A 27315-nucleotide genomic window follows, 5' to 3' on the forward strand; every position below is an offset into this window, starting at 1 on the left:
TAGCTCGGCATTTCTCATGATGTGCTCAGTGTATAGGTTAAACAGACAGCCTTGTCATACTTTCTCATTATATATAACATGCCAGTTCATTCTTTTAGCTATCTCAATATCTATTAAATATCTTCCATATAAAAAGCATTCTGAAAAATGCAAAAGGAGGTACATAAATGAAAAAAATGTGCTCTGAGTATTCAAGAAGCTTAATTTGGCATACAAAAAGAGCTGTGATAAGAGTTCAGTTCAGTTCAGTCGCTCAGTCATGTCCAACTCTTTGCGACCCCATGGACCGCAGCAAGCCAGGCCTCCCTGTCCATCAGCAACTCCTGGAGTTTACTCAAACTCATGTCCATTGAGTCGGTGATGCCATCCAACTATCTCATCCTCTGTCATCCCCTTCTCCTCCCACCATCAATCTTTCCCAGCATCAGGGTCTTTTCAAATGAGTCAGCTCTTCTCATCAGGTGGCCAAAGTATTGGAGTTTCGGCTTCAACATCAGTCCTTCCAATGAACACTCAGGATTGATCTTTAGGATGGACTGGTTGGCTCTCCCTGCCATCCAAGGGATTCTCAAGAGTCTTCTCCAACACCACAGTTCAAAAGCATCAATTCTTTGGTGCTCAGCTTTCTTTACAGTCCAACTCTCACATCCATACATGACTACTGGAAAAACCATAGCCTTGACTAGACGGACTTTTGTTGGCAAAGTAATGTCTCTGCTTTTTAATATGCTGTTTTTCTAGGTTGGTCATAACGTTTCTTCCAAGGAGTAAGCGTCTTTTAATTTCATGGCTGCAATCACCATCTGCAGTGATTTTGGAGCCCCCAAAAATACAGTCAGCCACTGTTTCCACTGTTTCCCCATCTATTTACCACGAAGTGAAGGGGCTGGATGCCATGATCTTTGTTTTCTGAATGCTGAGCTTTAAGCCAACTTTTTCACTCTCCTCTTTCACTCTTATCAAGAGGCTCTTTAGTTCTTCTCTCTTTAGTGACAGAGTTATAGAACAAATTTATGGTTGCCAAAGGGAAGGATGGGAGAAGGGATAGTGAGTGAGTTTGGGATGGACATGTACATACTGCTATATTTAAAATGGATAACCAACAAGGACCTACTGTACAGCATAGGGAGCTCTATTCAATGTTAAGTGACATCTTGTATGGAAGGGGAGTCTGGGGGGAGAATGGATACATGTATATGTATGGCTGAGTCCCTTCACTGTTCACCTGAAACTATTACAGCATTGTTAATTGGCTATATCCTAATACAAAATTAAAAGTTTTTTAAAAAGAACTGGGCAAAAGTATTGCCATGGTCATCAAAATAAGCAAGATGAAGGAGACATGGAAGGAGACTGGAAGGAGACATGGCTGGACTAGCAGAACAAAGGAGAGGCCGGCATGTGCACCTGAGCAGTTAGCTACCTGCACCCCTGCCCTTCACAACACTCCTACTAAGAAAAAGGTGTCATGGAGGAGGAACTTCACAGCCACAGAGGTATACAAACACAGGACAAGGGAGGAGGTACGATTCCACTTGGATGGCTCAGGCCAGGTGGCAGGATGCTCAGACAGCTGTGTGCACCACTCTCAACTGATGGCCACAAGTCACAAAGTCCAGGCACCACTGGATCAGTTCCTCAGGTTGACTCCTGGAAACTTGTAACGAAGTACAAAGTGGGTTTCTCCCAAGTGAGAAGTTCCCTGTAATTAATTTCAGAGGCTCAGTGCAATGCTCCTGCAGTAGGTCAGATGCTGTCTTGGAGGTGTGGAGGACGTGCTGCATGCTGGCTGAGCCTGCAGTGGCAGTGGAGACATGGTGTCCCCCACATGGCTCTGAGAAACTGTCCAGTGGGTTTCAGAGAACTGGAGGAGTCAGCAAGAGCGGGTGGACTTTGAACTCGCCTTGAAAGACCAGCAGGTTTCAGCCAGTCCACATGCGGTGGGATGGAGAAGAGGGGAGGATGTTCTAGACAAATGTCACAAAGCTAAGAGGCGGGGAGACTATGAAGCAAAACTGAGTTGAGAAGTGTGAGCACAGCTAAAGGATGACAGGCTGGAAAGGCACAATCTCGGAGGGTCTTGGATGGTACCCTGATATAAACTGCACTGTTACTTGCCAAGGTGAGAGAATGATTGTGGCTTAGTAGTGGAAGCTACTTTTTAGATGGAAAACAGGACTACTACTATTTTTTACAGTTCTCTGTGTGGCTTTAGCAACCAAGCAAGTCTCCAGACCAGCCCACCCAGGAAGTCTGAACAACCCTGGGCATTAAGAATGCCTGTTGCCCAGGCATGACTATTCATCCATCTTTCGCTCATTGGGGATTGGACAAATCCTACTCGTCTTGTTATCAAGGGCCCCTGGCATGCACACAGACTAAATCTGGGAAGTGCCTTGACCAGACACCACACTCTCCTGTCTTCCCTATGTGGACAGTATTTCACAGTAATTAGAAGCACACACCAGCAAGTCAGACAGACCTGGTTTTGAATCTAGCTCAGCATAGGCACAAGGGCTAGTCACAAGAATGACAAAATAACATGGCCCGAACAAACTGAAGTGGAGGGATGAGAAGTCATGTCCCTGAAGGTCTCCTGCCCTTTTCCCACCACCCCTGCAGCAGAAAACAGAGCTTCCCCTCTGCACTTACTACCTGGGCGGTGCAGAAAAGCCAGACCTATAAGCAGCATTGCAAGTAAATTAAATATTAAAGGTAACATCACAATCTCATGTTGAAAGAGGCACTTCACTGATAGTATAAAGCAGCATTTGCTGAATCACAGAATAGGCAATGTTATTTATGCTGAGAAAAATCAATCACTTATCATTTCTACTTCTCTAACAGTCTGTTTGAGCTCATACTTCAAGTTTATTTCAGATTTAAAGGGCAAAGAGGGCATACAATTATAGCATATAAAGAGCTTTAGAACAAATCTTATTCTGAGTACTTATTGTCACTAAACATCTTTCAGCCGACGGGAGGGGAAAGCAAGCCTCCTAAACCACAAAATCAACATTGTGTAAGTACTTCCGTATTTGCATTTCTATTTATTTTCATGTTAATATGAAAGAGCACCTGTTTCCTAGAGGAAATTTCATTATTTGAAATTATTGTTTACAAGAGATCAGACAGGAATTCTTACTCTCCTCGAATAAAGCATTTAATTGAACTCAAAATTACTGAATTATATCCTTTAAAAAAAAAGCACTGCTCTTTCTGGTACAACGGGGTCCTGCTTAGTCACTAATCTGTCCTCCCCACCCTATAAATCTACACAAATTTGTGAGGTTGCCTGTGACTTAGGAGAATCTTCACCCTGAATTAATGTTGGAAATGGTAATAAATTAATCATTTATTTCTCCGTGTTAAATCTAAAAAGAAAACACAAATTTCCTGTTTGATATAATTTAGGAAGGCTGGTTTTTACAAGCTTCCTGCTGTTTCAAGGACAGACAAAAAAAAAAAAACTTTATTTATTATGAATATCAGATATGACTTGCTATTGGCATTATCAAATCAAGGACTAGGACGTATTTTCTATTTATTTCTGGCCCTGAGCCTGAAGGCCTAAAGATATCTGACAGGAAAAAAAAAAAAACCCTAAATCAAAGATAAAGACTAATTATCCTTAGCAATATTTGTTTTGAGACAGTGTAAACATTCAACACTATGAAAGGTTGCAGGGTTGTTTTGTTCAAGGTTTTTGTGAGAGAGGTGTGTGTATGTTTCTGAAATGCCTGTTTCTCTGTATATTTACTGAAATTGTGTTCACTGGTGAGGTCTGAGAGGAACCAGTAAAGTCATCTTCCATTCACTAATCTGCAATGAAGGAATTGGGTCCCACAAGCCATGTTTCAATTGCCTCTCTCATCTGACTTCCCACAGGCACTTTTTTAACAGTTTAAATGAACATTTATCTATACTCCTGCTGAATATACTTATCTTGGTGAATGGTACTTATTTCAATGGTTGGGAAAAGGAAAAATAAAGAGATCTCATGATTTTTCTTTGATCATTACACAAGGCAAGACGCTGGGGTATGCTTTCTGCCCTGAACACCAGAAGTTGCCCCAACACCCCTGAACACATCTGACCCTTGTTAGGAACTGTCACCCAAGAACTGTTCTGTCTGTGGCCTGCCCCAACCTCTTTGCCTCTAGTCTTTCAATTATAGCAGCAGCAGACGACAGTGAGAAAATTTACGCTTAAGTTAAAATACCCCGGAACCATGTGTCCAAATAAAACTGAGGAGGGAAGTGGTGATGAAAAGCTATTAGGTCAACATGGAGTAGACATGTCACAGGTGGTCTTTCTGAGAAAGACCCTCTCCCTCTCTGGTGTGGAAAACTGCAGCTCTGAAAAGAGCTGGGTCAGGGTACAGACCTCTGTGTGAACACTGTCCCTCCAGCGCCCATCTCTTCTGCTTCTGGATGAGAAATTGCCTCGCAGTGATGAGACAAATGTGGGGTTTCAATCTCAAGTGGTCAGTTGAAGGAATAATTGACAAAAGGCAGTAAAACAGGCTCTGGTCAAAGGTTTAGGACTGAATCCTAACCTTGCACCCACTGTGGCCTCGTACTGATTTACTAACCAGGATATTGCTTCTGGATTATTTAGATAGACTTCCTCTAAAGTGTCAGTCGCACAGTCATGTCTGACCTTTGAGATCCCATGGTCTGTAGCCCACCAGGCTCCTCTACCTATGAAATTCTCTAGGAAAGAATATTAGAGTGGGTGCCATTCCTTTCTCCAGGAGATGCTCCTGACTCAGGGATCAAACCCGGGTCTCCTGCATTATAAGCGGGTTGTTTACCGTCTGAGGCACCAGGAAAGCCCAGACTTACTCTGAGGACTAGTAAATGGTCAATATCTTTTCCAGTGACCTATTTGTGAGTAATCTCTTCAAGCTTAGCTGTTTTACTGCTTGAGTAAAAGGGACAACCACCACTCCTCATGAAGCCATGCTCAGGGTTCAAAGGAGTAACATATACAAAAGATCTCTCAGTCCCCAGGACACAGTAAGAGCCAAGCAAGCCTACTCCATCTGTTCCCAAACCTTACTACTCTTGAACCCCAGCCCAAAGCTTCACAGTCTAAAGACAACTGAGCCTCCTCCTTCACCCAGATAGCAGGGACCACAAGGCATAAAGTTCCTCAACTGCCCTGTCTGCCCCTTCATCTTCAATATCAAAATACTGATGCTCACAGTCGTTTTGACACTATATAACTACAGATTTGCCACATCTTATTATTTATTGCACTGATTAAAAAAAATTACATTATCATATTACAAACTAACTTTGAAAATATTTTAATGTGTACTTCAATATTATTGTTTACTCTAAAATCCTACGTATTTTTAATATTTTAAAACATTTTTTGAAGAAATATCCACAGTCTTTACCAAAAACTGCCAAAAAAGCCCAAGAAACAAGAGTTAAGGACCCTTGACCCAGAACAATTAAAAATACCCCAAATCATCATGAATGAGCACAGTGATTATAATCACCACATATTTCAGTGAATAAGCAAAAATGGGAAACATCGTAATTATTGGAATCCTAACTTTTTGTTGTTGTTGTTGTTTTACTGTTTTTACAGTAATAAAAATTAATAATAGGAAAAAGAGTTCAACTTTTTGTCTGCTAACATTTCAAAATCAGAACTGGCAGATTTGCTCCCACAGTGAACCAAAGACACTGTGACACTGTGTACGACCTTCAGCTCCCCTGTCTCTGCAACTAACCATGAATGGGTCACAAAAGGTGTACAGCTGCAAGAGGAATAAAGTAATTCTACTCATGCAGACTGTCTTCATGAAAATAACAATACCTTATCTACATTATCTACAATGGTTTTGTCATGAAAAATTGGCCGAACAAATTCAAACAGGTATTAGACTGGCCCAGCAATTAACTCTTCAACCAGAGTGTGGGAACATTAACTTGAATGTTAACTTGAATGTACTCTGAAAAGTACATTGCAATTCAAAGTAAACATTTTTCAGATGTGGGCCACATCTTGCCTATTCTTAGCATGGCTTTTATAATGAGCTTTTCATTCTCCCTCTATTTCTTAATGGAATTTTCTCAATATTTAAAAAATTCCATTTCTGTGAGATCCTTTCAACAGAACAGTTAATTACCAAAGCAGATGTGTGAAAGAACTCTGAGACATTTACTGCTTCTATTATGGCTCCCTGGCAATCGTAAAACCAAAGTGTGGCCATCTTCTATCACTCATGTTACTTTTTTAAAAGATGAGGATGATCCAGTTCATCCTGAAATTCATACCTCCATTTCCTTCCTTTGATGAAGAGAGAGCTCCTCCACTGCTCCATGCAACAAGATCCCATCGAGCTTCAGGGAGTAAAAGATAAACCACTTTTGTCTAATGGTATGTACACATAATGGGCTTCCCTGGTAGCTCAGAGGTTAAAGATCTGCCTGGAATTCAGGAGACCTGGGTTCAATCCCTCGGTCGAGAAGATCCCCTGGAGAAGGAAATGGCAACCCACTCCAGTACTCTTGCCTGGAGAATCCCATGGAGGGAGGAGCCTGGTAGGCTACAGTCCATGGAGTCGCAAAGAGTCAGACACGACTGAGCGACTTCACTTCACTTCACTTCATATACACATAAATTACAGTGCTACAGTTTTGAGACCAAAGCGGTGCTTTCCAAAGGTAAATTATTAAAAAGAAAAAAAAATTTATTCTTTGGAACCCCCTTCAAATGACTCTTGTCAAATTAATGCAAAATGAGGAAGCACAAAGAATAGTTCAAGGCCTCTAGTTTTCTTGTACTAAAGGTAAGATTTGGGGCTCGTTTCAGGCTCACACCCGTCCTGCTCCCTGTGAGAGGAGAGGCGCTAAGGGAGACTGCAGTTTGAGCTCCAGTTCCCCCACTAGGAGACAGGATACCTAGGTGAGTTCCCACGTGTCTCTGAGCCTGTTTCTACAGCTGTGTTTCACAGGATTATTGTGGGACTTAAGGGGTAATGGGGACAAAAGTGCTCTCTGAACACAAAAGGCTTTGTAACATGGCCATTGTTACTCCCTTTAAAAGATGAGGGCGGGGGGAGAAAAAAGAAATAGTAGAATGTGATAATGTATCAGTTCCTTTCCAGGTTCCCACAGCAAAAGGCACAAAAGCGTGAATGTGTGATGCAAATAGGCAGAAAAGCAGATCGCACCAGTGATCAGGGGATTACACCACTGAGGAACAAAAAGAGTGATTTTTAAACAAATCGCCACAGAAGATGTAGCACCATTTGCTGAGGCTGTGGCTCAGCCCTGTGTCAGGACAAACATCAACAACTCTTCTCAAGCCAGTCTGTACCGAGTTCCCTGCTCAGCCTCTCACAGCACCACGCGACTGTATTCTGCTGCCAATGCCGTCCCAATTGTGAAACAACATGTTGATTCTTCAATCCTGGCTTCCCATTTCAATGGTAAGTGTGATGACCACAGCTTAACTCTTTACCACCAGAAGGGGCTTTTCAGATTTATGGGGTGGGGGGCACAGAATCATCTTACAAGATCGAGGGTTTTCATCCAGGACTTGAAGTATTTTCTTCATTTTTTTTCCTGCAACAGCCATGTTTAGTCAACAGTTTTTTAAATCATGTATCTGTTCAACAGTCATCAAAATATAAGAAACTAGACATCTAGACTCACAGACCCTTCTTCAAATACAGGGAGCATATATTTCTTCCTGAGGGAAAACTTTTTTTTAAATGATCTTACATTTTTTAGGAAAACAAACAGAACTCAACAACATCTGCATCAGAGGGGTAGGAAATTCATTCTATTCTATTGCTAGACTTCCCTATTCCTCTTAAGTGAATTCTGATCTCTACTTTGGACTTACATTGGGTTAAAACCATCCCAACGAAAGTGACAAACTGCATGTTTCCATTGAAAACTACCCAAGACCCCCAGGGAAGAGTCACCTGTTCAGGTTCCCTTGAAATATTCACGAACTCAGCAGAGGATGAGACTAAAAACAGAGCCCCCAAGCAGGAGAGCTATCAAGCTCAATGACAGTCTTTTTACAACTCAGCCCACCTTTTCGTAAAAATGCTTCTATGTCCTACCAGAATTATAGCTTATCTTGCAAACTTTTACCTAATGAATAGGAAGAAGAGGTACTGTTAATTCTTTCCCTTGCGGGTCAAGTGTAGTTATCAGCAGCCATATAAAATCATGATGCTGGGTTAATATTATGGTGTGTGCCTATTTTTTTGGAAGTGACAGTAGGGCACACTGGATATGAATCATAGGAAACATGAACCCTTTACCACTAAGTCAGAGAAAAATATACTTAGGAACTTATTATCTGTCGGGGGAAAGTGGACACACCACACATCTCAAAGTCAAATGAAAATGGTCCACTGTACTGACCCTCCTGTGGTACGGTTGAAGAGAACACCATAAGAAAGTCCTTTCCAAAGCCATTCTCCATTTGACCTCACCAGACATTAATGCAAAGAAAGCTTAACTCTTCTGAAAACATTTTAAACCTGATCAAATTAAAAGCAGCACCGAGGGATTATTTTTTCCTAGCAAGAACCCACAAGCAATTTACTTGACTAGAGGAAAAATGCAAAGAAATCCTTTATCACAAAATAGCTTCTTGAATCTTTCCACCAATAAACCTTCCATCCATCCAAGAATGACTATCCTTTCTGCTGATAACACGCTGAGGAGATAAATTTTTTTTTCTATAAAACCCCAAATGATGTTTTCAAATAAAATAAAAATAAAAATACTACATGCCACTGTCAAAAAATGGTCCTAAGAAGAGGTAAATGTCATTTTAAAGGCTGTGTGTTAAAATATTTAGTAGAAAGAATCTACTTGTCAAGTTCCTACAGAAAACTCCAGAGGTTATTAGTACATCTATCAAATTTTCATCTACCTTGGGGCTGACCTACTGGGGAAACCATAGAAAGCCTGGCCTTGTGCTACAAGGGAGCTGGAGATTTAGAGTTCTGGTCAATAATGGGGTCACTATCAAGTACAAAGATGGGGCATGACAGAGTTTCTGCAGTGATTACCCAGTGAAGGCATACTGGTGATGGCAGCTGCATTCTGCTTTAAGCCACGGTTCAAACTAAGGAAATGAACCCATGTGATGGACCAGCAAACTCCCTTATGAGAATCCTGACCTCTCACTCCAAACCTAGCAAAGAAGCACCCATCAAATATTAGCAAAAGAAAGACCAAGCCAGCAAAACATGGGAAGCATTTTTTTTAAAAGTCTCATTTAAATAGCTTCCATATCCTACCCTTTGGGAATTATATTAGCTAACTTTATTTCAACAAGGAAAATTTGGTTTTAAGGAGCTTATGGGAGCATTTAACTTGGACTGGAAAGGTTATTTGCTCAGTGTTAGGCTAAAAGCCAAAATCCACTTTTAGCCAGAGAAGATTTTAATATTATACCTCACAAGAGTATTGTGTCATGTGAGCGGACGGCAGAGATAAGCAATGTAGCAAAGTTACGACTTCCCCCTAAGACTCATTAAAATGTATTATTAAGTAAGAAAAAAGTTTAGAAAATCCAAAAGGAACCTGTCTGTACTATCTCAGAAACTGTAAAAATTCTTTCCAACTTATCACTTCTTTCACTCTACCTCCTCTACAAATACCACTCTGTAAATACTGTGAAGAACTCGATCCTGATGCAAAAGAGGATGAAAAATGCCTTAAAGAGCAACTATGATGCTCTGAATATGATTTTTTCTTTAAATGTGTTACAAAGGAATATATGATGAATTCCAGGGACTATAAAAAATAATAAACTTTGTGAAGGGGCCATGATATTTTTTAAGTTATTCAACCCACAGAATAAAGTATGTTAAATTAGAAACATTATTTTGAAGAAAAATAGTAATTTTTCCCCACTTTAATTTTTATAATCTGAAATTTTAACAACTCCAATATTTTTCTTTTTCCTTTTTGTTTTGGTTTTTAACTCACGTCAAATTGTTTCCCCTTCATTAATTCTTGGAAAATTTCTGCCACCTCTTCTATTATAATAACAATAATAATGACTTCATTTAAGTCAAGCAGATGAGTTTTAGGAAGCTCACATGTATCTTCTTATCCTTCCTGCAAGAATGTGAAAGCACACTTGCAAAGGCGTTCCAAGCTGCTATGGAAAGGACATTCTTTTTTCACAATAACAGTCCTCCCAGCTGAGAACTGCTGGCACACAAACTCCCAATCCAAACTCATTGACAGCTTGTGGAGTGGACAGATGAGGCATGGAAAATATTTTAAATTAGTTCATTTATCTTGCTGAGACACAGGAAGTGGCAACAAATTTCTCACATAGAAGAAAGGCTAGAGAAAGACAATGCAACCCTAGCAATGTGTAGCAAATTCAGTGCATTAAGTCAAACCCTTTGAAATAGTCCATACTGCCTAATAGCCACATCTCATATTCTGAGGGACTTTTTTTTTTAACAATCAAAAGATCCAGAAGAAAGGCTAGAAATCACTGACTGCTTCTGACTTTTTGATGGACTCAAATTTTGTTAAGTCAAATAGATTTTCACTGATACCAGGTAGATGTGGGGCCAATATTAATTCTGCTTAACGAATCTAGAAAATTGCAATAAAGCACTGAAAACTCTTAAAGAGGGCTCAAAAGTGGCACACCTTAGGATGAGCTAGGCAAAGGTGATTTAAGAAGACAATGTGAACCATCCCTGAAAGTGAACAGACAGAACGGCCTTGGTTCTAGGTCCCCATTCCATGGCTGACACCCAGGAACTTCTAGCTTCGTGGTTCCCTCCCACCTGAGTGCCTGCCACTGCTCCGCTTCCACAGCTTCAGGAGTCCCTCCAAGAAGGACAGGCCAGGGGCTTCGGGCATGGAAGTAAAAGCAAGTGGACACAGGCGCCAAACACTGGTCCTGGGATTGGCTGCACCAGCATCACTGGGAATCAGGGGTTTGTGTGAAAAATATGGGCCCATCCTCCCTACAACTGGATCTTCCAATTCATAGGTCTGAAAAAGAACCCAGAAACCTGTACTTTTCATACACACTCCCAAGCCAGAGAAGGAAATCACTGTAATATTCCCAAATCCTTCTGGAACTAGAAGCAAATAATTCTTGAAAATCTATGTGCTCCCCTTCATAATTTTAAGTAGATACAAAAAATTTCTCATTGTAACTTTAAGTTGTGGAAGTTACAAATCTGTGAATTAAACACGGACATTTAGAAATAAAATGCACACCTCTAAATACTATGGTGATTTGATGCCTCCATCAACCATTTTAAAAAATAAAAGAACAGGCTCTTTCTGAACAGATTTTATAGCATTACTTATTTTCTTTAAACTTATATTACCTCTATTCCACTTTCCCCACAGAATTTTATCTGAAGACAAGATAGATTTATGTTCAAAACCCTTTTATTGACCACTCCACCATAATTCTGCAGGAAAAAAATGCATATTAATTGAAGTTTAATTTTTAAAAATTTCCTATGATAGGCTTTAAATTTAAAAAATCTGATTGAATAATTACACTTTTTTTCAGTTTATAGCTAATTAGAGCTACATATACTACAATGTGGTAATTACCAAAGTAAAAAAGTAAAATTTTATTGGATATTTAGTTCCTAACCAGGTCTATAGATGAAGACTTCTTAAGTTAGCTTGTATAAATACAGAGAATATCACACACTGCTAGTGATACATGGCCAGTGTCATTTTTTAATTATATTTTTCTTTAAAAAATTTCACCTTAATAAGTGGATAGGACTGGAGGAGTTTTGTTGCAGCAGTGTTTCTCAGTTCTTATGAGCTCTTTCTTAGCTAGCATTCATCACTATCAGCTGACTTCCTCTGGGGAGTCCTTCAATTTTGTCAAAAGCAGAGAAAGGGAGCTAGCTACCTGAGTTGCAAATAAGTCCTTGTTACCCAGTCATTACATTCATTTCCTTTATCAAATTTACTAAGACCAGTGTTCTACATCATTCCTCTGTTTAGCATGCCAGAGCGTGCTAAATACGCTCAACACAAGCGAAGTACCATAGTTTAAGATAAGAGACAGACAGGAGACAAGGAAGAGATGGGCTGTAAGAAGGACAGGAGACTCAGCAGATGTGTAGGTGGCAGGGTCTACAGGTCTGCTCTGGAGCAGATCAACTTCAAATTAAAGTGTGAATTATCCCTGTGCATGTTCTTAAAAAGGATACGTGGGGATGTGGGCACCTGCCAGGTGATCTTGCAGTTCATGATCCCAGGAGTCTTCTGGTACAGCGATAGAGTTATCCAAGGTGAAGAGCACCCTGCAGCAGCTTGGTTAGGAGCGAGGGCTGAGAGGGCAGGGCCCAGAGCAGTTTTTACTTCCCCAGGGCCACATGGAGGCTGGCTCAGGAAGGGACCAGAGCTGAGAAGTAGGGTGAGTGTCTCTCTCATAGCAGCCTATTCCAAAGTACGTTCTACCAACTTCTCCGTCTCCTCCAGCCTCACTTCCACTGAGAAACACAGCACAGATTGTGGATGAAATTGTTCCCATCTGTGACAGAGGCATATTTACTCAACAGAGTGATAACTACTCTGACGCCAGGGTTGCAGCAATCAATGTATGTAAGAGGACACACAACCAAAAATCCTGTGCGACCAAATTCAGAAATTCACAATTAGGGCCAGTGGAGTTCTGAAACACAGGAAAAAATATCTACAAGTTTTTAAAACTTTTCTGCTTGTTCTTGGGTTCAAATGTACTAAATGTGAATAATGTTTCTAAATGAAAAGTATTAAAAGAAAGAAAAAGAGAAAAAAAAACCAAGTTCCTCCACTGCATGCTCTATTCACTTCAGGAGGGGTTAATGTATAAGCCCGGTGGGGAGTACATTTTCTATAAATGCTAAAATTATCTCACCATGCAGTCTGAGAGGAAAAATACAACAGAAAAAAAGTGTTTAAGCCCACACTCCTATGCGCAGAGGAGGAAGTGGGACCATAACCCTAAGTTCTGCCTGTCTGTCTCTAGCAGGAGCTTTCACTATGATGCCATCTTCAGACAAAACTAAATGTCATCCGAGGACCTGGAGCTGCTGGAGGGTCAGCCACCAGGAGTCCACATTTTACAGTGTAAAAGTCAGGTTAAGCATCGGACCGGAAAGAGCCTACCCCCCACCTCCCTTTTTGGTTGTTCCCCTTAGTTCTCTCTAAACAACTAGACTTTATTCGAAACAACTTTCAACACAGCCTCATTGGCTCTTTTGGAACCAGGAAAGGAAAAGGTAAGAAAAATCCTGGAATGGGAATTTTAGAACCGAAAGGATCCTTTATCTTAGAAATGAAGAAACTGAGGCCTGAAGCAGATGAGCCTAGCCAAAGTCACACACCCAGGGCCAAGAAGTCCCCAAAGACAGGGCTCTCTTCACCACACCGCTCAGAGCTCTGCCCTCCACAGCTCCTGCCCCACTGGCTTCTCTCTCTTCTCTGACCCTCTTCCTTCCGGCTTCAGGGACCTTGAATATACCACTCCCTTAATCTGTGTAACTCCCCCTCACTATCCCTGGCTTCTTCTTAGCTACACCTAATCACCTTCAGTTCTTAAATGCCATCCCTTTGGGATCATCCATTTTTTATTCTCCAAGTTAGGTTAGTCTCCATATGGACATTCTCAAGGGACTACACCTCTTCTAAGTAGTCATTTTTTAACATATCTCTCTTCTTAGATCTAAGAGCTGCAAGAATATTGAAACCAATAGGTTCTGGTTCATCTTTATACATCCTTATGTATAAGCCCTTATAAGTAACTGCTTAGGACCTAGAAAATGGTAAATACTCGTTAAATATTTGAAAATAAATTTAATAAGTATTTACTACATATCAGAAACTGCTCTGAGGGTAATAAATATTCTATTCATTATTTACTTAATTTATTCCTCTAAACTCCATGAGATAGGCAATAGTAATATTCCTATTTTAAAAATGTAGAAACTGAGGCACAGGGCAGTTCAGAAACTTCACCAAAATCATACAGTTCATAAGGGTTGTGGCCCTCGGGATTACGGTGGTTGCTTTATAAAGGGTCATAGAGACCTGCATAACAACTTAACATTTGGAACAACTTTTAAAGAACAAGCTATGAGCACAGTGGGCCCTGATAAAGGACACTGTGTGAGCATTTTCCCAAAGCATATGGTAACAGATTCTGTATTAATCATCTTTCATGCTCCATCGGCAACAATCTCCAAAGCTTCATGAAATGTTTGTTCCTTGTGCGTGCTGCATGCTGGCTGTGACTCTGCTGCAGGCCTTTCATCTGGGCCCCAGGCTTGAGGGGCGCCCCTGCCTGAACCACACTGGTCCCACAGATGGGAACGGAGGAATGGTGGTACCAAACAGAGGCTCCAAGAGCTTCAGCCAGCAGCAGCCTGGGTCATTACCATTCACAGTAAATTAAAAGCCCCAAGCTCATTTTCTTCTTCCCCCAAGTCTCATCTTCACCAAAGTGTTCCATGGCAGCAAACACCTCATCCCTCAGAGCCTTGCCCCTTCAAGACACTTGTTTACAGGGATCTAAAGGTGATCATCTGAGTAGCTCTTTGCCGTGGCAAGGCATGTGCTATCAGTTGAATCCTTCCTACAATTCTCTGTAGCTTTTTAGTCTTCTCTTAAAATGCTTTTACTTACTCAATCTTCTCCCAAACAAAAACCCTCTTGAGGATCTGAACCCAAACTCTCATAGAGATACAGTGGACAGACCTCTCCTATCTTTCCTCTGAGAGCAGGGATGATGTGCAAGGAATACAGACTGTCCCCCAACATTACTGTTTAAATGCTACCATCCTGTCTCAAAAAGAACTTCCATTTGCCTCAGGCACTTGACATGCAGTGATTCATGATCTGTTATGTCTCTGGATGTTAGATATGATTATTTCATTTTACAGGTAGCAAATAATATTAGACACCTGGAGACTAAACTCCTTGCCAAAGGTTTTGTAGCCAACAGCACAACTAGGACAAGATCCCTCCGGATGTTCTTCCCTTTCCAGAGAAATGTTCATCTAGACTTTCGGATGATTTTGCGCTCAAGTTAAGACGAAGCCAGAGTAAACATCAACTCCTCTCTCCCCTGACATACACAAATGCATACCTCCACAGACACTAAATTTATTTTACATGTATATGTGTTATATAAAACACATATATACACAAACACATGCACAAAAACACCAACTGAGAATGGGGGGGGGGGGGGGGGGTTTGGCCAGGGGAATGTTCCTGAACTGTTGAGAATATGCTGGCTGTTGAATTGAGAGAACGCTACTTATCTGATAAATTATTAAATACTGTGCATGCTCCGTCAGGAAAATAAACAATAGGGAACTTCAGGTCTCATCCCCGCCTGAGACTGAATCCTAACAATGGCTAGGAATATAAATGTTAAATAACAAAGGAGCCCTTGACGTTTGGTGCTCTATTTTTACCATTTCTCCTCACTGACACTTTCCTTTTATTGCGCATCACTTGATCATTCATTCACTCTGTTGAGCAACAGACATAAGACCCTATTGTCAGTTCTCTGTTTTGCTACTGCAAATCCTTGGCAAAATAGCCCGTTTCATTTTTATTCACTATGGATCTTCCTGCCCTCGAGGAAGCAGCTCTAAAGCAGTGCGAGCTCAAGCTGAGCACGCCAACCCAGTAGTCTAGAGATGAAGCGTCAGGTCAGCAGTCAATGCAGGCTGCAGAAGCGAGGCAGACGCTCACAGGGCAAGGACTGCCCACATCTTCGGGAGGCTTCCTGGGGCCCACAGGCAGGAAGCAGTCAGAGCTCTGTCTCCACAAATGGCCACAGAGGAAGTACTACCCTTTCCATCAACACCCACAGAGAGGCTCTGGAAGATCCGGTGAGTTGCTCTAAATGAGATGCCTCAGGTGTCACAGGGCTTCCCTGGTGGCTCAGTGGTAAAGAATCCACCTGCCAATGCAGGAGACATGGATTCAATCCCTGGGTTAGGGAGCTCCTCTGGAGAATGAAATGACAACCCACTCCAGCATTCTTGCCTGGGAAATCCTATGGACAGAGGAGCCTGGTGGGCTACAGTCCATGGGATCACAAAGGGTTGGACACGACTTGGTGACTGACAAGCACGCTAGTGTTTTATCAGGATCAGAGTATCAGTGACAATGCCTGACTGGGCTCTCCTCCTGACTGACTCCTCCTGAATCTCACCTGCCAGGCAGGCTAAAATGAAACTTCGGGTGAGCACACACTAGTCCTAATGGGATGTTGGTCTGAGTCCCTCCCTTTGTTCCATTCTAGTGGATGAGGCTGGAGAGAAACCTCATAACCTGAACATTGATTCTCACTTAAACCCTTCCTAGATATGGAATCTGGCCCCACATGAGGCCATGGTGATACAAAGCAGAAGATGTCACCATCTCTGCCTTGGAGGAGTCACAGAATCTTCAGGAGGAGGGCTCAGGAATATAGCTTTGACAACTGGAAACAGCCCAGACCAAATGGAAGGCACCTGGTGTCTAAACATCATCCACCCAAATACCTCCCCCGCAAATCCTTTTAGCCAGCAATTGGCTCTCTAGGTTCTTTCTCACATGCAATTTCTCAAGAAGTGTGAGAAATGTAGGATGTTCAGCCTGTCCCTTGAGTTTCTGAGGGAACACATGCGATTCCTTACTAGCACCTGGCCTACCTTCTACTGTTTGCCCCTCTGAACTCATCTCCAGGGCTTCAGATGCTTGTTTTGCAGACGCTGGAAACCCAAAGGATTCCTTCCATCAATAAGAGGTCTGTCTGCATCCTGCTCTATGCAGAGCAGTTATTCTACTTCCCAGATTTCCCCAGCAGCCCTGCAGGCTCTGGACCCATGGGGTGTTCAGTGTTTTTCATCAAAAATGCCAGGTGTGACTCTGGCATTTATGACTGCCAACGTCTTCAGAGTGGATGGTTGCCAGAGATACACTCTTGGAGATGCTTTCAGTAATGCTGCCTGTGACTCCTGATGAGGGCCTCTGATCCTTTCCAGCTCACCCACCTGAAGGACACGTGCTCAGGCTGCCCTCTGCTGCTCCTCGCCTGCAGGAGTGTGCCCCACACAGTGAGCTCGCTGTGCTGTGTGGGGCACAAGTAGGAACATTTCCTTACGTTATTTAAGATGCTGTGGGAGCCAAGCTCGCCAAATCCATAAATTTTAGGAAATTGCATCCTGTTAGACGAAGTCCTTCCCTTAGCACTTTAGTCACCCAGTTATTCTTCAATTTCTTTCCTACAAACACTTGGCCCAGGTCCCGAGGTTCATCCCATATCTATGTGTCTCCTCAGCACATAAAAGAGATTCAGGAAAGGAGAAGCAACAATAAAATTTCAGGTTTACTGGCAGCACTAAGTGAAGTAATCCCCCTATGTGTACACTTTTCTCACAGGAAGACCACTTACTCAACCTTTCCATTCACCTGCCTGATGAGATCCATACAAATATTTTAAGAGGGTAATTTGGAAGACATACAACAGTCCAAGTTGTTCAAGCTGGAGCATTAGTCTCTGCCTTAGGTTTGCCCTGAACATTAGCTCACTTACACAAGTGAATAACTAACTGCCTGTTTATTAATCAGATCAACCAAGACTCATTTAAACTACTTGCTAACAATCCTCTTATACATTAGCAGTCTTCAATTGTTTTTGCTTATAATTTCTCCAAGAGTTTCAGAAAACTATATCTCTCCTTGTGTGTGTTAAAGTTAACCCTTATAAATTTTATCTTTTAATTTTAAGATTGGGGTAAAAAGTAAAGGATACTCTTTTCCAGCATAGAATTCCAAGATACAATTATACATGTGCTTTAAATATATTTTTGTCAAATTTTGGGACTGCACATTAAGCTGAATTTATGTGAAATGTCAACCATATATATGATCAATAGACAAAGGCGGTTCTCATCCTCATTACCAAACAGATTCAATTTCTATCAGAAAAAGACTGAATTCACTTTTTAAAATAAATACATTAATATGCATCCCCATACCAAGCACCTCATTTCTGAATTCTAAGAGGTAAATCATGAGTGCATTACGGTAAAATATAGGTCCAACTACATAATGACTTAAACATAACAAGTTCATTTTCTGGCTCACATGACAGTACTGGGCTGGAAAACAGTTCAATGAGGTAACAATCTTCACAGTCATTCAGGGACAAAAGTGCTTGCCATCTCAACATTTGGGTTCTGGGGTCTCTCTCTGGGTTAACTCCTTTCCAGAAAAAAAGTGAGGAAGAGGACAGAAGGGAGTATTCAGAAGTCCAGCGTGGGAGTCACTCATCACTTTCTTCCCATAACTTTGGCTGAGCTCCTCCCTGCATGGGCAGCTGAGTGATGCGGACTAGATGGGGCCCAAGGAAGTGAAGACTATGGATTTCAGTGAGTAGCTAGTAAATAAAGTCACAACCTTTGCAATACATTTATGGCCCAAGCAAAATAATGTGCTGTTCTCTTCATTATTTATCACCTAATCTACCTTTGCTTTGCTCTCTGAACACTTGACCTCAGAATCTGTCCCTCTGTTTACCCACCTGAGAGCAATGCATTTATTCTGTAAACCAAAAGGGGCGGGGGTGAGAGGGAAGAGAGCTCCTCCCAAGCTTCTCTCTCCTCCACACCAAGATGAGGAAAGAGCATATACAAAAGCTGAGGATCTGAACATTGATCCTCTCAGAACTATCCATGCATTGTTCCTCTGAGACAGTCTTCACATTACCCTAGGGTACGTGGACCCCAGTCTGAGAACTGCAGATGTAAAACGCATCAGAAAACATACAGGAACACAGGATTTTAAAGTGCAAAGTACTACTGCATTTTACAGAGGTGAAAACTAAGCTAGAGAGATGTCCAAAAAGTCACTCTTAAAGAAGTTAACACACATACTCTTTACTCAGCAAATTAATTTTCTCCTTTGGTGTAAATGGGTATTTCTAGGTTTCTATTCCAGGTTGTGTAGAAAGAACTAACAGAGCAGGCCTGAGACTGCTATCCCTTGAAAGTTTTGACAAGGGTAGCCCCTGGCAGGAGTCTGAAAACTTGAATTTCGAAAGAGTTCCCACTGTTTCCTGAAAAGAAAGGCTCACAATGCCTAAACTGCACAGTAACAACCCAAATGCTTATTTCCCTTTGCTATTGCTAAGTCACTTCAGTCGTGTCCGACTCTGTGCGACCCCACAGACGGCAGCCCACCAAGCACCCCCGTCCCTGGGATTCTCCAGGCAAGAACACTGGAGTGGGTTGCCATTTCCTTCTCCAATGCATGAAAGTGAAAAGTGAAAGTGAAGTCACTCAGCCATATCCGACTATTCGCGACCCCATGGACTGCAGCCTACCAGGCTACTCCGTCCATGGGATCTGTTTGGGAGCTTGGAATTTTGGTACATGCTAAGCAGAGGGTCCCAATGTGATCAGTTATGAGGAAAAATTCTGGGCACCAATTCTCTAACCAGCCTCTCTGGTTGGCAACATTTTACATGTGTTGTCACAACTCGTTTCGGGGGAATTAAGGAGTCCTGTGTGACTCCACTGGACAAGAACTCTGGAAGCTTGCTGCTGATTTTCTCCAGTCTCCACCTCTTGTGCCTTTTTCTTTTGCTGAGTCTACTTGGTGTCCTTCTACTGTAATCACAGCTGTGAGAACAACTACAAGCTGAGTCCAGTGAGTTTTCCCGGTGAATCACTGAACCCACATGGAAATTACATTTGACAGACAAGAATACATTGATTTCTGGGACTCCTTTGGTGGCCCAGGGGTTAAGAATCCACCTTCCAATGCAAAGGATGTGGGTTCGATCCCTGGTCAAGGAACTAGGATCCCACAGGCCACAGAGCAATTAAGCCCAGGCACCACCAGTATTGAGCCCAAGCACCTCAACTAGGGAGCCCACATGGCACAACTAAGACCCAATGCAGCCAAATAAATTTTTTTTTTTTAAGAAGACATTGATTTCAGGATACTAAGAAAACAGGAAGCAATGAAATAAATTTCAGTATATTTTAAATTTGGGTATGGAATTTGGATATGGAAACTTCAGACAAAGGTGAAGGCAATTTTACTAGACTTAGTGATATACTTTTCAAATGACAAATGAAAATAAATTAAAATATAGATCTTGCTCTTAGCAAGTAAAACAAGGATTCCCTGAAAATTACTACTAAAGACATCACAAGGGAACCTTCATGTTAAACCATTAAGAAGATAAATATGGAATTCTGAACATTAATAAGGAAAAAAGTGTCCAGAATTAAAACTATAAAGAAAAAAGAAAAGATGTCTCAGGGTGTTTCTGTTGAAGGCAAAGGGAGGAAACCCCTGGATACTCTCTGCTCTAAGCTGGTCCCATATCCCTCCTACAAGGGCCACTAAATAAAAAGTCATAAAAAAGACCAAGAAGGTGTTCAAATAATGTTTTATCTAATTTTATATTTTACTTTATTTCCTTTGATTTTTACAAGTAATATGAAGCTTGTTATATTTAGAAAGCTCCAAATTACACAAATGTATGTAAAAAATTACTTTCTTTAATCACCCAATATCCTGCTATCTACCAACAACTACAATATGGCATTCAAGTCATTTCCCTGTTCACTAAAAAAATAATAATTGGGAACATTCTGTATGTACAATTTCTCTTCAATTTTTTCCTCATCAAAGCATGGTTTAGGAAAAATTATTAGTAACATGGATCAAATATGCATGTTGAAGAACTTTATTTTTTTCCCTTTAACTGTATTGAAGATACTCACACATCTCTGTACCCAAGTATCTGCCTGGAACCTGAGAAACCCAAGGTGAGAACATGGCCACATGCTACCCTGGCTCAGGATGAAATGTGACCACGACACAGAAATGAACACTGTACAGATGCTTTCTCCCTAGAGTGACTGGTCTGGCTGAAAATGGGGACCATGCACGGTGTTGCCTTGATGAGCTGACTTCTCACACAGTTGGGGTCCCAGACACTGATGAGAGACGCAGGAGTCATGATGCAGATTAAAGGTGTTTCTCTGAGTCTCAGAGCATTAGCGTCTCCATTTTGTACTTTGCTCCCCATCACATTGCAGAGGCGGTACAGGCAGCATAGTGGGTGTTATCCTATTGAGGAGGACTTAGGACTTTAAGTAGGAGAACTTCTCCTATTAAGGAGTTCTACTGTTTAGCAGCTGGACAAGTTCAAATGATCAAACTCCTCTTAGCCTCAGTTTTACCAAATATAAAATGGAAAAAATGATATCAACTTCAAAGACTTATTGCAGTATCACCCAGCAATGCCTGGCACAGAGCAGCCAAAATGAAAAAGCACATTCAACACAAGAACACTAGTATATCTTGCCAACCACTAAAATACATAGTAAGCTATGTATTTCATGTTTATTATATTTTAAGCACATATGCAGGGGGTGGGGGTGAGGACAGCTTTTAATTACCTCCAAAGCAATGCAAATCAAACCACAAAGACTAATCCAAGAGCTATGCAAACAACTTGATGAATTTACAGATTGTAGGTGCGCCACTCTGAATGCTAACGACCTGCCTTCCTACAGCATGTGCAACAACATGGGCTTCAACACCAGGGCCATTCTCAACATCTGCCAGCTCCATTTCCACATCTGTTTTCAAAAACATGTATCACTCAGATGGAACTTTGATGAATGAGTGATAGTTGCCCCAAAACTCAAAATGTGTTCAGCTGCTTTGATGTGCTGCAGGAAGGCAGGAGTCAGGCTGGGAGATACAAAGCTGATTCCCCAGGAAACAAGCCTCTGGCCTGTGCTGTGCTGCAGGATTAACAGCTCAACTTTTGAGAGTCCTTTTAAAATGCCTCCATGCTTCAGGAGGTGACCCTGGGATATACCAAAACCATTAACTTGATGCACCTTGGGAAGATTTCGATTCGAGTCACTATTTGTGAAACTGTAGTAGGATATATGCTAGACTCAACTGCAAAAGGAGAGAAATTTCAGGATAGGGAAAGTACACTGGTCAAAAGAAGTAGCGTTATCCACACATTAGGGAAACAAACAAAACTTAAAATAACTGAAAAGTCCTAAAGTTCCAGGGGAAAATGACAGGTGACATTTTATCTTGGGAAAAATCCATGGATTGACACCAACAGGAACTCAGACTACTGTGTCCCCCTCCTAGAGATGACACTGACTACTCCTATCTAGGATGAGTACAGCATCTTAAATAAGATTTTGCGGGGTTGGGGAGGCGGGGGCCTATGCAACTTTCCAATTTCTACTGAACTGCCGTTTTCACAGGGAGACTTCATTATTATTGTTGGTGTAGTTCTGTGCCTAGATTTCTAGCCTACCCTAAAAGATTCAGTGTAAGTTTCAAAAGTCTAGCATGCCATACATTAATGAATTTTAGTGCAAATATAAGAGCTTTAGAGTGATACAGATCAATTAAGTCCCAGTTCAACAATTTCCCTTATATCTTAAATGAATAGTCATGTATCTTGATTTCTTTAAAACGATCTGAATTTCTAGCAAAAATTGGGCTGCAATAATGCTGAGCAAAAAATGTTATGAAAGCAAGAACTTCGGGCTTTCATTGTTGCTGTCTTTACTGTTGTTTCATTAGAGTAGGGTGCCCTTAAAGGGCTTAGCAAAGAGGGGACTGAAATCCTGAATGCATACAGAACTGCTGAGGACCACAAGGGTGATGTGTATTATAGCAGGGGCACAGCACCCAGTGCAGGGCATACACATGATAAACATCTGTTCCCTCCCTCAGGCTGTGCTGCTACTGCTGTGGGGACACGTGAGAGCTGACTTATTTTAATACTAACAAGACAAATCATTGCACCCAAGACTTAATTTATCCCCCAAATAAAAATCTTTCAAAAAGAATAAATAAAATATCTAAGAGAAAGGTTCTCTCTTTTGTTTCTCCACCATCTAGCTTCCTGATAAGCAAGATCTAACCAACTTAACAGGTCAGTTGAATATTTTTTTAAAGTATTAAAAAACTCCGCATACACAGAAAGAATGATAATTAATTCACTATATGCAAAAAGGAATGAAGCCCTGGGATCTGCTCACAGGACAATGACAAGGCACCCGGATGCAGAATTGTTTGGCTGATGATCTGCTCCTTTTTTATATAACGCTCACCCATCACAGATGGGGTGCCTTCCTCCAGGATCTACTTGAAGAAAAAAATTGTTTCATATCCTTTCTTCGCTCAAGAAAGAGGGAATTCTTTTCACCACTTCATATATAAAAACGGAAGGAGAACATCATTCTCAAGGGTGCAAATCACCCATTCACCATATATGGTATATGATTCTGTCAGATGTCCTAAGACCTCTGTCAACTCCCAAATTCATAAGAAGCCACAGAGCACATACCTTTCATGTACATGTGTCCTGACATACAGAGGCAACAAGCTGCATCTACATGTCGAGGAGAGTCAGGCAGGCTCACTTGCTAATCCTTAGATAGCAGCCACGGAAAGCTCAGCAAAACTAACTACAATGATCTGGGCTTTTAAAGTTATTCTCAAATAATTAATATTACAAATAGTGGACAGGTAAAATGTTCATATAATATTACAAATAGTGGACAGGTAAAGGTATTCCTTTGGAATATGAACATTTTACCTGTCCACTATTTGTGAAATTAATTATTTGAGAATAACTTTAAAAGCCCAGATCATTGTAGTTAGTTGTTTTGCTGAGCCTTCTGTGGCTGCTATCTAAGGATTAGCAAGTGAGCCTACCTGACTGTTATCGACATGTAGACTGAGCAACTGAACTGAACTGCAAATGTTCATGTTGCATACCTGGCATACTTCAAAAGAACCAAAACTGTTTTATAATAAAAAGGAAATAATTATTTATACGTGGAATCTTTAAAAAAATAATTCAAATGAACTTATTTACAAAATAGAAACTGATTCACAGACTTAGAGAACAAACTTATGGTTACTGGGGCGGAAGGTAGGGGAGGAGGAATTCACTGGGAGTTTGCAATTGACATGTACACACTGCTATATTTACAATAAAATGCCTTTCCATGAAAAAAAGAAAATAGAGATAAAAAAGAAATTTATGAAAACATTTTTAAAAACCAATAAACCTAAAACAACAATAACAACAATGTGGACTTTTCCAAGACTTGCTCACAAGCATAAAAATAAAGTGGTCAAACTTTAATTGTACAAAAATTTTCAAAACCAAAATTTTCATTCTGGTCAAGTTTCAAGAATGACTGATAGAAAAATTGCTTATGCATTAAAGATTCAGATGTTAGGAAATAAACCCAACAATGACAGCTTTCTCTGCTATATAAAGTAAGCCGCACTACAATTTTTTCATTTGAAGGCAAGATTAGTTTGCAGTTCTACAGACAGTGAATTCCTGTCTAGAGCTGTCTTCTTTAGAAGCTGTCAGTGTTAAAATGCTGTTTCTGGTTAACAAAACCCGTGTGCCCACATCACTGTGAGTTAGATTTCTGAGACGCCTGCCAGTAGTGGAGTTTATTTAAATGACAGATTTACGTGTCTCTATGCACCTCTTGGAGGCTTTTAGATGTCTCTGGCATACCAACTGTTTGTCAATGCTTTCCAATACATCTGACACCAGGAAAGAGTGAACTGGAGGTTGATGGGCCCTGCAAGGCTAATGACAGTGTGCGAGGATATTTTTAAACTTAATTTAAGAATACTTCCCCCGTTCCCTTGCAACCTATTTCTCTCAAGAACTTAAATAACCCAGACATCACTTTATACCACTGCCCACATTTGAAGTTCTCTGAAATGGAAAATAAAACAAAACAAAAATCAGATAATATACCTGAACTGAGACGATGGTTTTAATGGAAAACCCTGAAAACAATTAACTTCTGCACAAAAGTGGTTGTTTTCAGCCTTTCAGAAGTTCAGAAAGCTACCTGACTCCAAGGTGAATATAACTCAGTAGGAAAGAACATGGGAATTCGGTCTGGAGGCCAGGGTAGCACGGCTCTTCCACTATTAACTGGTGGCTCAGTGGTGAAGAATCTGCCTGCCAATGAGGAGACACAGGTTTGATCCCTGGGTCAGGAAGGTCCCCTGGAGAAGGAAATGGCAACCCACTCCAGTGTCTTGCCTGGAAAACCCCACAGACAAAGGAGCCTGGAGGGCTGCAGTTCATGCAGTCACAAAGAGTCAGATACGACTTAGCGACTAAAACAACAATAACCACCTTAAACCTCTGATTTCTCATCTATTAAATACAACTTGACATCATCACTTCATGAGTGTTAACTATGGAAATGTATTCTGTGCCAGCCATTGTGCAAATGTATTATAACAAATATCTCATTTAACCCTCAATCAGGTAATGATTATGATGAAGCAACAGAAACTAAAATTAACACCTTTACGGGAGTGACTCTGGGAGTAACATTTCAGCCACGGAAATAGCTATCTGAGATCAGTACTTTCTGAATCGAGGGAGACCTACGCAAAAAGCCTTCAGAGGGGAAGGCATGGACACTTTCTGTTGCCTGAGATATGGGTCATCCTGGACCAGCTCTCATTTCCCCAAACATACTCCTTCCTACATCACCCACATTCTTTCATTTCTTCTCCTCCAGTTTTCTTTGCCACACTTCCCCTCACCCTGTGGTAATGATAAATCCATGGTAATGATAAATGCCACAGATTTATCATTAAGCAATCCAGTAACATTTAAAATATGGTTTTATACTTAGAATATGGCAACCCACTCCAGTATTGCCTGGAAAATTTCTTGCACAGAGGATATGTAATAAAAGTCACCCTTTAATGTATACATTTCCACAAATTTCAACAAAAGAACACAGTCATGCAACTTCTGCCACAATCAAGACAGACAACAGTTCCACAAACACAAACCATTTCCTTGTGCCCTCTGCAGTCAACCTCTCCACCAGGCATTGCCACAGCCACTAATCTGGTTTCTACCCTCAAAGGTTTATTTTCTACCAGAGTGCAACATGAATGGAGTTATATAGTAGGGAGCCCTTTGAGCCAGGCTTCTTTCACCTACATAATGCATTCAAAAGTCACCCATGTTGACTGATCCTACTGAGAAGTATCACACTGTATGGATGTACCACGGTTTGATAATTCAACCACCAGTTGAAAAGCACTGAGTTGTTTCCAGTTTTTGATGATTATGAAAAAGCCACTATAACTATTACTTACAGGTTTTTGTGTGGATGTAAATTTTCACTCCTGAGATGAATTCCTAGTAGCATGGGCTTGCAGGATGGTATGGTAAATTGTATGTTTCATTTAACAAGAAATAACAAGACTGTTTCCCAACATGGCTCTACCATTTTGCATTGCCACCAGCAATGGAGCCGGGTTCCAGTTGCTATGCATTAGCACTGGTATTGTTTTATTGATTTTAACTAGTCCACAGATATGCAGTGGCATCACACTGTGGTTTTATTTGCTTTGCCTAATGGTAATGTCATCAAGCATTTTGTCCTCTGGTGAAGAGTAAGACCAAATCTTTGCACAATTTTTCTTTTATATCCTTCAAAAATTTTATTTAGTTTTTAATTGAAGGATAACTGCTTTACAAAATTTTGTTGGTTTCTGCCAAACATCAACATGAATCAGCCATAGGTATACATACATCCCTTCCTTCTTGAACCTCTCTCCCATATATTTTTACACAATTTTAATAGAGTTGTTTTATATCAAGGGTCAAGAGTTCTTTATACTTTCACATATGTTATAAACCACAATGCACTGCTATTATTTTTGTTTTACCTCCCTTTTAACCACTTCTGCAGAACTACACTTCCTTCTAATAAAATGACAGCTATAAATGTGATAAAGTTACATAGAACTTGCTTGCTAAGGCGCTTCAGTTGTGTCCGACTCTGTGCGACCCCATGGACAGCCGCCCACCAGGCTCCTCTGTCCACGGGATTCCCTAGGCAAGAACATGGGAGTGGGTTGCCATTTCCTTCTCCAACATAGAACTAAGTGCATATATTATACCAATGTCAATTTCTCATTTTTATATTGTTTTACAGTTATATATCATGCAACCGATAAGGGAAGCCGGATGAAGGACACACAAGAATCTCTATATTATCTCTACAATTTACAGTGGATCTGTAATTATTTAAAATTAAAGAAGTTTATTTTTAATTAAATATTTGTGAACTTCCCTGACAACCACCTGTAATATTTTATGTATGATAAAATGTTCCAAGTGATAAAGCTTAAAAATAAACAATATCATTTATTTATCGATTTACTGAGTACATATACATTATTA

General features: G+C 40.8%; 1 protein-coding gene and 1 long non-coding RNA gene across 9 annotated transcripts in view; one reads left to right on the top strand and one right to left on the bottom strand.

The window, feature by feature from the left end:
- Positions 1–27315, bottom strand: part of KDM4C (lysine demethylase 4C) — a 409700-nt gene that overhangs the window by 74887 nt on the left and 307498 nt on the right. The gene's annotated exons all lie outside the window — the stretch shown is intronic.
- Positions 15242–27290, top strand: LOC104969327 (uncharacterized). 2 transcript variants are annotated; one of them, XR_009495544.1, is made up of 4 exons: positions 15242–15892; positions 18263–18421; positions 22953–22986; positions 27068–27290. It is a non-coding gene; the product is annotated as an uncharacterized lncRNA (long non-coding RNA). The 2 variants fall into 2 exon arrangements; XR_009495543.1 differs by lacking the exon at positions 22953–22986.

Source organism: Bos taurus, chromosome 8, assembly GCF_002263795.3.
Source record: "Bos taurus isolate L1 Dominette 01449 registration number 42190680 breed Hereford chromosome 8, ARS-UCD2.0, whole genome shotgun sequence".
NCBI classification, from domain to species: Eukaryota; Metazoa; Chordata; class Mammalia; order Artiodactyla; family Bovidae; genus Bos; species Bos taurus.